A 13,898-nucleotide genomic window follows, 5' to 3' on the forward strand; every position below is an offset into this window, starting at 1 on the left:
TTCCAGGCACTAGTAACAGTGGGGAAACCATTTCTAATCCTTGGTCTGGAATGCTGAGGGGCAGAAATGGAGCAAATGAATACCAAATTTCTTCCCCCTTTCTGCTCTCTGATCTTCTGCCAGTGTCTCCTATTGGCTCAACCCAACTGGAAGCCAGATGGAGAGGGGCCATTGATGTTATTTGTAGAGGTCACTCTCTCTGGGCACAAAACAAGCCCAAGAATTGGAAAATGGGGGCAAGCAGAGAATAATCAGCTCAGTCAATATGTCAAGTACTGTTAGACATTGAATCGTATCCCCCTCTCAGCAAAAAAAAAGATATGTTGGAGTCATAACACCCAAGTGCCTTATAATATGACCTTATTTGGACATAAAGTGTTTACAGAGTTAATTAAACTAAAATGAAATCATTAGGGTGGATCCTAATCCAATGACTGTGGAAGTGTTAGTTGCTCAGTCATGTCCGATGGTTTGTGTCCCTATGGACCATCGCCCACCAGGCTCCCCTGTCCATGGGATTCTCCAGGCAAGAATACTGGAGTGGGTTGCCATTCCCTTCTCCAGGGAATTTTCCCAGCCCAGGTCTCCTGCTTTGCAGGCGGATTCTTTACTGTCTGAGTCACCTGGTATCCTTATAAAAAGGGGAAATTTGGACACAGACAGATACGCAGAGTGAAGATGATGTGAAGACAAAGGGAGAAGATGGCCATCTACAAGCCCAGGAGAGAAACCTGAAACACGGCCTTCAGAAGGAACCAACTCCCCTGGCACCTTGATTTGGACTTCTAGTCCCCAGAATTGTGAACAGTAATAAATTTTTGTTGCCCAAGCCATCCAATTTGTGTTACTTTGTTATGGCAGCCCCTGGCAAACTATTGCGGGTATACACTGAAAGTGAAAGTGAAGTCACTCAGTCGTGTCTGACTCTTTGTGACCCCATGGACTGTAGCCTACCAGGCTCCTCTGTCCATGGGATTTTCCATGCAATAGTCCTGGAGTGGATTGCCATTGCTTTTTCCAGGGGATCTTCCCAACCCAGGGATCAAACCCAGGTCTACCTCATTGTAGACAGACACTTTACCGTCTGAGCCACACTGAAGGAGTACCTAAACCAAAATACTGAGTGTTACCTCTATGATGTGGTTTATGGGGTGATTTCTATTTTGTGTTTTTCTTTATTTCCTAGCTGGTATACTTTCAGTTCAGTTCAGTTCAGTTCAGTTGCTCAGTCGTGTCCGACTCTTCGCGACCCTGTGAATCGCAGCACACCAGGCCTCCCTGTCCATCACCAACTCCCGGAGTTCACTCAAACTCATGTCCATCGAGTCAGTGATGCCATCCAGCCATCTCATTCTCTGCTGTCCCCTTCTCCTCCTGCCCCCAATCCCTCCCAGCATCAGAGTCTTTTCCAATGAGTCAACTCTTCGCATGAGGTGGCCAAAGTATTGAAGTTTCAGCTTTAGCATCAGTCCTTCCAAAGAACACCCAGGACTGATCTCCTTTAGAGAGTTTAGGACTGGTTGGATCTCCTTGCAGTCCAAGGGACTCTCAAGAGTCTTCTCCAACACCACAGTTTAAAATCATCAATTCTTTGGTGCTCAGCTTTCTTCACAGTCCAACTCTCAAATCCATACATGACCACTGGAAAAACCATAGCCTTGATTAGACGGATCTTTGTTGGCAAAGTAATGTCTCTGCTTTTGAATATGCTATCTAAGTTGGTCATAACTTTCCTTCCAAGGAGTAAGCCTCTTTTGCATGGCTGCAATCACTATCTGCAGTGATTTTGGAGCCCCCAAAAATAAAGTCTGCCACTGTTTCCACTCTTTTCCCATCTATTTGCCATGAAGTGATGGGACCAGATGCCATGATCTTCATTTTCTGAATGTTGAGCTTTAAGCCAACTTTTTCACTCTCCTCTTTCACTTTCATCAAGAGGCTTTTTAGTTCCTCTTCACTTTCGGCCATAAGGGTGGTGTCATCCGCATATCTGAGGTTATTGATATTTCTCCCGGAAATCTTGATTCCAGCTTGTGCTTCTTCCAGCCCAGTGTTTCTCATGATGTACTCTGCATATAAGTTAAATAAGCAGGGTGACAATATACAGCCTTTACGTACTCCTTTTCCTATTTGGAACCAGTCTGTTGTTCCATGTCCAGTTCTAACTGTTGCTTCCTGACCTGCATATAGGTTTCTCAAGAGGCAGTTCAGGTGATCTGGTATTCCCATCTCTTTCAGAATTTTCCACAGGTTATTGTGATCCACACAGTCAAGGGCTTTGGCATAGTCAATAAAGCAGAAATAGATGTTTCTCTGGAACTCTCTTGCTTTTTTGATGATCGAGTGGATGTTGGCAATTTGATCTCTGGTTCCTCTGCCTTTTCTAAATTCAGCTTGACCATCCGGAAGTTCACGGTTCAGGTATTGCTGAAGCCTGGCTTGGAGAATTTTGAGCATTACATTACTAGCATGTGAGATGAGTGCAATTGTGTGGTAGTTTGAGCATTCTTTGGCATTGCCTTTCTTTGGGATTGGAATGAAAACTGGCCTTTTCCAGTCCTGTGGCCACTGCTGAGTTTTCCAAATTTGCTGACATATTGAGTGCAGCACTTTCACAGCATCATCTTTCAGGATTTGAAAGAGCTCAACTGGAATTCCAGCACCTCCACTAGCTTTGTTCGTAGTGATGCTTTCCAAGGCCCACTTGACTTCACATTCCAGGATGTCTGGCTCTAGGTGAGTGATCACACCATCATGATTATCTTGGTCATGAAGATCTCTTCTGTACAGTTCTTCTGTGTATTCTTGCCACCTCTTCTTAATATCTTCTGCTTCTGTTAGGTCCCTACCATTTCTGTCCTTTATTGTGCCTATCTTTGCATGAAATGTTCCCTTGGTATCTCTAATTTTCTTTACATCAGAACAAATAGTTTCGTTAAAATGAACCTCATGGCAATAGCAGGAGGGATTCACTCATGAAAAGCCTAAGGGCTTGTATGACAGAAGGAAGCGAGGGGATATAACATTGATACATGGGCTCACATTTGTATCCGAGGGGACGTTTCTTGCCCCAGACTGAATCCCAGGCTTTCTCTTCCCTTCATGTCAGAGGCCTGGCTTTTGTCTCCTTTGAAAAGCTGCTGTCTTACTGGTATGTCCCTGGGGTTTGGTTCAAGGCCAAAGTTTAGCACATAAGACCACTTAAGAGTATGTTTTTTTTTTTAAGTGTTTTATTATTCCTCACTAACTGAAAAAATTAAAAATAACACAGGGACGTCCTCAACCATCCAGTGGTTAAGGCTCTGTGCTTCCACTTCAGGGGGTGCGGGTTCGGTCCTTGTTCAGGGAACTAAAATCCCACAGGCCAGGCGGCACAACAAAAAGAACTACTCAAATTAAAAACAAATTTGGTTCCTAGAAAATGTTTGCTAAATGATTAAATGGTATAAGGCTTAAGTGCTCTTACCTAGTTTCTAAAGTTAGGGTACCTAATCCACAGGGTGATTCATTTCCTAGAAAAATAACTTCAAGTCCAGCTGGGCTTCAGCCCACTGTCTTTATGCCTTAAGGTGGAACACTCCTTAAGGTGGAACGCCTTACCCTCTTTTCTCACTTCAGACTTTTCTCACTTATTCATAGGCAGATCTTTGTAGATCCTTCCAGACTGTCTCTCTGTCCTCCACTGACCTGGGTGCTCTCTGCTCCTTTGTCCTCTCTTTCTGAGACTGTGACTTCCTTGAAGAGAGGGGACATGGCTTATCCCCACTTGACCGACACTGGTGGGAAATAACCAAATGTTACTCAAACCTGAAATATGACGCAAGTGACCTTTGAAAACAGGGATAGGCAAGAAGATAAGCGTTGTACCTCAGGAAATTGAATGATAATTATTTTTTAACACGTAAAAAGGAAATGAAGTGTTCTCAGTATGTCAGCCAAAGGATCCTGGGGATTTCAATGAGAGGAGAAAAGATTTGTAATCAAATCTGAGAACCAAGTACCTCTAGTTTACAAGCAATGCATCCTCTTGCCCTCTCTTAGTGCTTGAACCCAGAGCTTCCATTTTCCCATCAAAGGAAAGAGAATAAGGGCCAAATAAAAGTCATTACCACTTTGGTTTCTACGGTGATTGATTATTATTTTCCTCTTCAAAGATTGAATATATGTTTTTCTTAATCTCAGTAATTTTTCATTTTGGTTTATATTCCCACAGGAGTAGCCCAGAACCTACTTGCCTGTAGGCGGAGGTATGAGGTGTTAAGAGACACTAAGGTATCATTTTCAAAAAAGATCATATCATGATTCTTATACATATGTTAAAGGAACATATGCCAAATATTTTATTCAACTCAGTTAATGCAGGGACCAGTAGGCTATTAAAACTGGTTTGGACAGCCAGTAAACACATGAAAAGAAGCTCAACGTTGCTCATTATTAGAGAAATGCAAATCAAAAGTACAATAAGGCATCACTTCACACCAGTCAGAATGGCCATCATCAAAAAGTCTACAAACAATAAATGCTGGAGAGGATGTGAAGAAAAGGGAACCCTCCTGCACTGTTGGTGGGAATGTAAACTGATAGAGCCATTATGGAAAACACTTTGGAGCTTCCTTAAAAAAACTTGGAATATATCTACCATATGACCCAGCAATTCTACTACTGAGTATATACCCTGAGAAAACCACAATTCTAAAAGCACGTATACCCCAGTGTTCATTGCAGCAGTATTTACAATAGCCAGGACATGGAAGCAACCTAATGTCCATTGACAGATGAATGGATAAAGAGGTTGTGGTTCATTTATGCGATGAAATATTACTCAGCCAGAAAAATGAATGAATTTGAGTAAGTTTTAGTGAGGTGGTTGAACCTAGAACCTCTTATAGAGAATGAAGTAAGTCAGAAAAAGCATGCATATTAATGCATATATATGGAATCTAGGGAAATAGGAATGATGAACCTACTAGAGAATGGATTTGTGGACACAGCAAGGGGAGGGGTAAGGTGGGACGAACTGAGAAAGTAGCGTTGATATATATATACACTATCATATATAAAATAGATAGTGGGAAGTTGCTAAATAACACAGGAAGCCCAGCCTAGTGCTCTGTGATGACCTAAAGGGGTGGGATGGGGGGAGGGGAGAGAGGCTCAAGAGGAAGCAGATATGTATATATATCCATTTTTAAAAATATATAAAATTGGGCTTCCCTGGTAGCTTAGCTGGTAAAGAATCCATCTGCAATGGCCATAATTCAGGAGACCCTGGTTTGATTCCTGGGTCAGGAAGATCCCCAGAGAAGGGATAGACTACCTACTCCAGTATTCTTGGGTTTCCCCTGTGGCTCAGATGGTAAAGAATCTGCTTGCAATGTGGGAGACCTGGATTTGATCCCTGGGTTGGGAAGATCCCCTGGATGAGGGCATGGCAACCCACTCCAGTATTCTTGCCTGGAGAATCCCCATGGACAGAGGAGCGTAGAGGGCTACAGTCCATAGCGTTGCAAAGAGTTGGACACTACTCAGCAACTAAGCAAAGCACATCACATACATATAATTATGACTGATTTGCATTGATGTACAGCAAAAACCAATGCAAAACTGTAAATCAATTTTCCACCAACCAAAAAATAAATAAAAATTTTTAAAAAGACTAGTTTGAAGAGTATGTGAAGAGCTCAGTATATATAGGTAACTTAACAAAAGGAAAGTTAGGTTAAAATCGCTGTGTTAGATACAAACCTTTCCTCACGGCAAAATATCCTGGGATTATTTTTTCTGTTGGACAAAAATCATTTGCATCTCTCCTGGACAAAATTCTTTAAGTTTTTGTGTAACTTTATGAAGTCTTTGACTTTCAATCAATGATAAAGTGAGAAAAGTACATTCCCCTAGATAATCCTTGGGTGAGCTTTCTTCTCTGTACTATTAATATAGTGAAAGGATGAGATGCCTCCCTTTTTGATTTGTCTCTAAGTTTTGTATAGTTTTTCTTAACAGTGACTAGACGGAGGATGTAAATCATTTGGGGGCATATAAATTGAAAACTTTAAAAGAGAAGATGAGGGTTTAAATGTAAGACAAGTTTTCTTTTTTCTTTAAGATACCTCTTTTTTTAAAATCTATTTTTTATTGAAGTATAGCTGATTTACAACATTGTATTAGTTTCAAGTGTATAGTAGAGTGATTCAGCTATATTGCATATTTTTTTCTGATTCCTTTCCCATATAGATTATTATAAAATGATGAGTATAGTTCCCTGTGCTATACAGGAGGTCCTTGGTGTTTGTCTAGTTTATATATAGTACTGTGTATATGTTACTCCCAAACTCTTAATTTATCCCTTCTTATCTTTTCCCCTTGGTAACCATAAGTTTGTTTTCTAAATCTGTGAGTTTGTTTCTGTTTTGTAAATAAGTTCATTTGTATTTTTTTTTTAGATTTTACCTATAAGTGATATATATTTGTTTTTCTCTGTCTGACTTAATTGAGTATGATAATCTCTAAGTCAATCCAAGTTGTTGCAAATGGCATTATTTCATTCTTTTTATGGCTGAATAATATTCCATTATGTATAATATCCCATTATATATATTACAATATATATTATATATTATAGCACACAATATATTATATTATATATAATGGAAATTATAATAATATGGTATACATATCACCACATCTTCTTTATCCATTCATCTCTTGATGGACATTTAGGTTGCTTCTGTGTCTTGGCAATTGTGAGTAGTACTGCCATGAACATTGGCAAGTGAAAGTTGCTCAGTTGTGTCCAACTCTTTGTGACCCCATGGACTATACAGTCCTTGGAATTTTCCATGCCAGAATACTGGAGTGGGTTCCCTTCTCCGGGGGATCTTCCCAACCCAGGGTTTGAACCCAGGTCTCCCACATCGCAGGGGAATTCTTTACCAGCTGAGCCACCAGGGAAGTCCATGAACATTGGGGTGCATGCTTTTTTTTCAATTTAGAGTTTTTAACTTTTCTGGATATATGTTCAAGAGTGGGACTGCTGGATCATACAGTAGCTGTATTTTTAATTTTTTAAAGACAGTCCATACTGTTCTCCATACTGATTGTACCAATTTACATTCCCACCAATGGCTTAGGAGGGTTCCTTTTTCTCCACACCCTCTCTAGCATTTATTATTTGTAGACTTTTTGATTCTGTCTATTCTGACTGATGTGAGGTGGTACCTAATTGTAGTTTTGATTTGCATTTCTCTACTAATGAAAGATGTTGAGCATCTTTTCAAGGCAGATTTTTCAAATAGCCATATGTGCATCAGACTTCGGGGGAACTGACCTAACAACAACTAATCAGTGAAGAAAAAGAAGATCCTTTTTTTTTTTTTGCATTTACGTAGTTTTACAATGAACCCTGGTCCTGTTAAGAATGAGGGAATTGTGATGGTGTTAATATCAGAGAAGCATTGAATTGCATTTTTTTACATTTAAACTTTTAATTTTGTATTGGGGTATAGCCAATTAACAATGTTGTGGTAGTTTTAGGTGGACAGCAAAGGGACTCAGCCCTACATATACACATGCATCCGTTCTCCCCCAAATGCCCCTCCAACTTGGAGTATGTTAAAAGTTAATAAACTGAGGTGGAGGAAGGGGAATAAGATGAAGGTAGTCAAAAGGTACAAATTTTCAGTTTTAAGATAACTAAGTACTAGGGATGTAATGTACAACATGGTAAATATAATTAACACAGCTGTGTGTTATATATGGAAGTTAGGAGAATAAATCCTAAGAGTTCTCATCATAAGAAAGAGATTGTACCTATATGAGATGATGGATATTCACTAAACTTATTGTGATAATTACTTCATGGTATATTAAATCAAGTTAATATACTGTATGCATTAAACTTATACAGTGTTGTCTGTCAAGTTATATCAATTATATCAATTATGTCAGTTATATCTCAAAACTCGAGGAAAAAAAGAAGTTAACAAAACATATTTGCACAGACTAATAAAAGTATTTTGTGTACGAGACAAAAGATTTTATAGAACAAAGTGAAATAGCAATGAACAAATTGCTGAACTATCTGAATCATAGAAAATAACATTTAAAATCATTGGAGAAGCTGAAAATATGTATGGCTTTTATATCTATCTATTCCTTTTTCCAAAAGTTAGATATTTAAGAAACATCAAGGCAAGATGTACTCTTCATTTTGCATTAAAAAGCCCTTTAAGCTCTTTTGGAAGACCTGCAATAATGAAGAACTTGTAATAAGCTCACAAAAGTCTCTTCTAATGAATTAGTCAATTTTAATACTCTTCAGAATTCCCCATAAGAACATCATTCTCTGTTTTCTGGCAAAGTTTAACTCTCTTCTCTCTTGACAACCTCTCCAAGATATTTTAGATTTCTTGTAAGAGAAAATACTTCATTTATTAAAGACAGACTTGTACTAAATTAAAATCAATCATTATAATCATTTCCTCTGCCTTAACATATACTAGCTACTTTAAAGAGGATCCTACAGACTGGCTTCCACTTTTGTTATGAAAAGCAGTTTGGGTTCTATATGTTCTGATTTGATTTCAGAGCTTTATCTTCATCCTGCAGTTCAGATGCAGTTTCAGTTCACCTTACCTTAAATCTTTTAAGAACCAAATTATGTATTTCTATTTCAAAAGTCTATTACCACCTTTCTCTTCTAAAACATCTCTACTATCATAATCAGTGGGATTTGAAGATATCTTAACTAGAAACTGACTTATTTGACTTTCAAGATATAAGCAAGCAGGCAACATTTTCGGCCTGACTCCGTCGTCCATATATATCCTATAGTATTTTAATGTGTTTGTTCAAATAGCTATAGCCTATTTTCATCTATCTTACAAATATTTACCAAGCACTTCATTTGCACCAGGAAAGAGTTCTCAGATTGGAATGATAAACAAGACAGAAGTCCCTTACGAAAGAATATGTTCCAGTAGAAGAAAATGGATAATAAATACATAAAACAAGTTAATATTCTATTTTTCAAATGGTGCCTATACATAAGTGAATAGGACATACATTTTTTCCCTAGTTGCATCTAATATATGATCAGTGCCCCCTGAATACTGAGAGATTAGAATTTTGCTTTACTGAAGGGAAAGAGGTAGCTTGGCTGGATAACCACTTAAAGGATCTGGCTATTTATGAGGTTTCCTTCTCCTTTAGCCTGAATCATGGTTCAAGTTCATTTTACCCTGTCAAAGTGAACTCTCTGAAAGCTATCAGACAAACTCAACACTATTGAGGTATAAATGACGGAAAGAGCTTCATCTGCCTTTCCAGCAGGCTTTCATTGTCTAGAAGACAGGCCTGAGGCCTGGAAGAAGTTTATGTTTGTGGAAACTTAGGCTGTTAAGTGACAAGCTTGATCATCAAGGCTTTCCACACTGTGTTCTCCAATCCAAATTTATTATGTCATGAACTGCCCAGGGAGTGGCTCAGTTGCTAAAGAATCTGCCTGTAGTGCAGGAGACCCGGGCTTGATCGCTGGGTCTGGAAGATGCCCTGGAGTAGAAAAATGCAACCCACTCCAGTATTCTTGCCTGGAGAATTCCGTGGACAGAGAAGCCTGGTGGCTTCTGTTCCCGGGGTTGCAAAGAGTTGGGCACGACTGAGCGACTAACACTTTCACTTTCAAACTCTGCCCAATCCCAATCCATACTCTGCTTTGCAAGACTCCTCTTAAAATCACCCACTCCAGGCCTTAACAACCTTTAACTAACGTCTGTTCATTTTCCCATTTTGAGACATCTCACTAAGACTCAGTAAGGATGGGTTCATGCTCACTGTGGTGAGTCATCTTTGCTTTGATTAACCAACTTACAGTGATTGCAGTCGGCTTCCCCAGTGGCTCAGTGGTAAAGAATTCACTGGCAGTGCAGGAGATGGGGGTTCAACCCCGGGGTCGGGAAGATCCCCTGAAGGAGGATGTTGGCAACCCACTCCAGTGTTCTTGTCTGGGAAAACCCATGGACAGAGGACAGAGGACAGTCCGTGGGGTTGCAAAGAGTCAGACATGACTGAGCGACTAAACAACAACAAGTGGTTGTAGTGGGTTGAATGGTGGCCACCGAAAAGATATGTCCCCATCCAAAATCCCCTACTCCAACTCCCGGGAACCTGTGAATGTGACCTATTTAGAAAAAGAGTCTTTGCAGATGTAATTAAGAGTCTTGAGATGAGGTCATCCTAGATTCAGAGTGGGCCCTAAATCCAATAACAGGTGTTCTTATAAGAGATAGGCAGAGGGAGATTGGAGACACAGAGGACAAGATGTTCTGAAGGTGGGGGCAGGGATTAGAGTTATGTATGTCAAGGAAAGACAAAGTTGCCAGAAACCAGGAGCGAGGCATGGAACAGATTCTTCCTTAGAGCCTCCAGGAGGAACCAACCCTGCCAACATGTTGATTTCTGACTTCTGGCTTACAAACCTGTCAGAATACATTTCTGTTATTTTAAGCTATTCAGTTATGGTGATTTGTTACAGGGGCCCTAAGGAACTATTAATAACTTAGCAACTAGACAACAACAACAAAGGAACTAGTCATAAAGTGACTTTCTGGGGAATTGAAAGAGTCAAGTAACATAGGCTATAATTGTAGTGCAGGTGCCAGAAATTGGTTCTTGATGCTGCTCTGGCCTGATGATGAATGTGGTGATGATAATGCCAAGGATGAAGATGACGATGCTGTGACTGCAGTAACTATAAAATATCCAGCTAAGTCCAGCTTCCAGCTTTTCGCTAACATTATTTCTGTGTACATCTCTGCTTAACTCTCCATCTAGACAAAGGCAGCTAAGACCATCTTGGTAACAGCTAAGACAACAGCAAAATGAAATCTAGACCAGTGCTTCTCCAATTTGAATGTGCAAAGAATCCCTTAGGGATCTTGTTAGAATGCAGATCCTAATTCAGTAGGGCTCAATGAGTTCTGTATTCCTATTTAAAAAAAAATTGAGTGAACTCACATAATGGGCATATATCATATGGGTACTGAGGTTTTTTTAGTTTAATCTTTATTTGCCTTAATTTCACTTTTATAGAAGATAACTGACATGTAAAATTGTAAGATATTTAAAATGCACATTGTGGTGATTTGATATATGTTGTGAAAAACTCCCTTCCATCTAGTTAATTAAGATATTCTGTAATTCTATTAAGCTCTAGAGTTGATACCAATGCTGCTGGTCTGAGTACCCGCAATTTGGAGAGCAAGGTTTCAGATCAAGCTTTGGCAAACTTTATCTGCAAAGGTCCCCGCAATTTGGAGAGCAAGGTTTCAGATCAAGGTTTGGCAAACTTTATCTGGAAAGGTCCAGATAGTAAATATGTTAGGCTTTGAGGATGTATTAGTTTTCTCTTTCCCCTGTAACAAATTGCTTCAAAATGTTATAAGAAAATTTTCCCCAGAAATGTTCTGATCTAGTAGACTTTTATTCAGTGATTCATAAAGTAGGCAACATTCAAGCTAGCAGATAGAAAGGAACTCTGCAGAGCTGAATAAGGTGAGAGATTTTTATGGACCAAAGTGAGCAGGGACAAGGAAGTCATACTAGACATTTGCTGATTGGTCATATGGTGCAAAGGGAAGTCTTGGACCAGGTCTAGTATCTTGTGTGGAGCAGGCAAGCACTGATTGGCTGACCTAAGCCTTCCTTTTCCAGGAAAGTGAACCATGGAAACTTAGTTAAGTTAGTTTGATTTACTGATATGAGGCTTAGCATGAGTGACTCCATCTTGGGCCTAATCCGATTACTTTATCAAAATTTAGCAGCTTAAAGTTAATACTCATTTATAAGCTTATAGTTCTTTTAAGATTTTTTACAAGGTTATATGCTATATATATATTTAAATTATGAAAGTATAATACATTTATAGGAGACTTGGAAAATACAGAACGTCATATGTAGTTCTACTATATATTAAAATTAAGTAGATAAATTAAGATTTTTAGTTGGTGTTTCAATATCAAACTCTCAAAAATTAATAGACCACATATGCAGAGAAGTAGAAGGATATGGTAGATCTGAAAAGCACTGTGAACCAATTCAACATAATTAGGATTTAGACAATTTTCACACAACAATATTATTTTTAGATTTTTTATAACCTCATAGTTCTTTGGTTGAATGATTGGCTCAGCAGGTTAGTGTCTCAAAAGACAGAAGTCAAAGTGTTGGCTGAGCCACTTTCCTGGAGACTCTCAGGGCAGAAGCTGCTTCTCAGTTTATTCAGGTGGCTGGCAGAATCCAATCCAATGTAGCTAGATGCCCCACTTCCTTGCTGGCTGTCAGCTTCTCTCAGCTCCTTAACACAACCTACAGTTCTTGTCATGTTGTCCCCTTCATCTTCAAACCAGCAACAACATCTCAAATCCTTCACATACTCCGAATCTCTCTGACTTTCCCTTCTGTCATATCTCTCTGACTCCAACTGGAGAGAATTCTCTGCTTTTAAGAGCTCATATGATTAGATCAGACCTACTTAGATAATCTAGGATAATCTCCTCACCTTAAGGTCTGTAACCTTATTTCATTCAACATTAGTCAGACAGAGAAAGACAAATACTGTATTATATCATTTGTATGTAACACATACAACAAACTAATGAATATAACAGAAAAGAAGCAGATTCACAGATACGCAGAACAAACTAGACATTACCTGTGGGGAGAGGGAAGGTGGGGGGATGAGATAGGGGGAGGAGATTGAGAAATGCAAACTATAATGTATAAAATAAGCTACAAAGGGACTTCCCTGGTGGTGCAGTGAATAGGAATCCGCCTGCCAATGCGGGAGACATGTGTTTGATCCCTGGTCTGGGAAAATTCTGCACACTGTAGAGCAGCTAAGTCTGCGAGCCCCAACTACTGACCCCGTGTGCTGCAACTGCTGAAGCTCACACACCTGGAGCCTGTGCTCTGCAGCAAGAGAAACCACCGCAATGAGAAGCCCAGGCACTGGTCAAGAGGAGCCCCCACTCACTGCAACTAGAGGAAGCTCCTGCAAAGCAATGAAGACCTAGTGCTGCCAAAAATAAATAAATAATGTTAAAAAAAGCTACAATTGCACAGCACAGGAAATATAGCCAATATTTTATAATAACTATAAATGGAATCTAACTTTTAAAAATTATGAATCACTATATTGCACACCTATAACATATAAAATATACATCGATTATACTTTAATATTTTTAAAAAAGGTTTGTAACCTTAATCATATTTGCAAAGTCTCTTTGTCATGTCAGGTCACATATTTACAGATTCCAAGGTTAAAGCACTATTTTGCGGACCACAGAGGTTCACACTGTCTCTGTCACAACTACTCCACTGAAAGCCACCATAGACAATATGTAAACAAGTGAGTGATGCAACGTTCCAACAAAACTTTATTTATGGACACTGAAATCTGAATTTCACATAATTTTTGTCAAAAATGTGTATTCTTCTTTTTAATTTTTTCAATGATTTTAAAATGTATAGATTATTCTGAGCTCATGGCTTGATACAAAAACAGGCAGTAGGCTAGGTTTGGCCTGGAGGTTGCTGTTTGCTGGCCTCTCGTGTAGATGTTGATCCTTCTCATTTCAGACTGGAAACCTGTAAAGGACAAGGGTGTTTTCTCTGACGTTCGCCGTACTATGGATGTACTTCTTAAAAGAATCAAACATTTGACAAAAGCCCTTACATGTAGGAAAATTCCAGATACCAAGGAGGTGTTTATGGGGAAGGAAGAAATAGAAAATGTTGCCCAGGAAACTGGTTCTTTTGTAAGAGCAAAGATGTGTTATATTTGAGAAAACAAGCTTTTATAGGGAGAAATGCAAACATGCAGTTATTAAATTAGCTGT

This window comes from Bos mutus, chromosome X, assembly GCF_027580195.1.
Source record: "Bos mutus isolate GX-2022 chromosome X, NWIPB_WYAK_1.1, whole genome shotgun sequence".
In the NCBI taxonomy this organism is placed as follows: domain Eukaryota; kingdom Metazoa; phylum Chordata; class Mammalia; order Artiodactyla; family Bovidae; genus Bos; species Bos mutus.